Source organism: Peromyscus eremicus, chromosome 14, assembly GCF_949786415.1.
Source record: "Peromyscus eremicus chromosome 14, PerEre_H2_v1, whole genome shotgun sequence".
NCBI lineage: Eukaryota > Metazoa > Chordata > Mammalia > Rodentia > Cricetidae > Peromyscus > Peromyscus eremicus.
In genome coordinates this window covers 56,769,176-56,769,872 of record NC_081430.1, presented here as the reverse complement: position 1 = coordinate 56,769,872, position 697 = coordinate 56,769,176, and positions in this window count along the sequence as shown.

Below are 697 nucleotides of genomic sequence, written 5' to 3'. Positions count from 1 at the left end.
GGGCGGGCGGCGGGGGAAGGGGCGGGCGCGGCGGCCGCGGGGCTTCCCCGCCTCCCTAGCTCGGTGCGCCCCGCGCTCGCTCGGCCGCTGCTTGTCCTGCTCCCCGCCTGGCTCGCCTCGCCTCGGCTGCCCGCCCTGGCCGCGCCTCCTCCCGCCCTCCGGGCCGGCGTTACGCTGCCCCCTTCCTCCTGCGCCTCCGCCTCCTTCCACACAAATACCAACTCCTCAACCCGAGCCCAGATCTCGCCGCCGCCGCCGCCGCCACACTCTGCTCCGGCTCGGCCTCGCGAGACTTCCGCGAGGGCCTCGGCCCGCCCCGCCTCGATCCCACTCGCTGTTCCCGGCTCTCGCTCCTCCCTCTCTACCAATCGCACTGCCCCACTCCTCGCCGCGGCCCCGCCTACTCACCCCGGCTCCTCCCGATTGGGGCCGCTGGGGTAGGGGGCGTGGTGGCCCTCACGCGCGCTGGATGGCCCCCGGCGCGTGACGTCAGCTCCGCGCCGCCGTCGCCTTACGGCGCTCCGCGTCGCGCGGACCCCGCCTTCCGCGGTGCAACAGTGACAAAACCGCCGCTTGGGGCCCGGGCCACTTTCGGGAGTGGGGCGTCGGCGCTGCGCCTTCCGCCTCAGGAGCCGGCGAGCGGTCCGCGTGACCCCGGCGCACGGTAACTAGAGCTGGGGTGAAGGGGGGCGCGCGC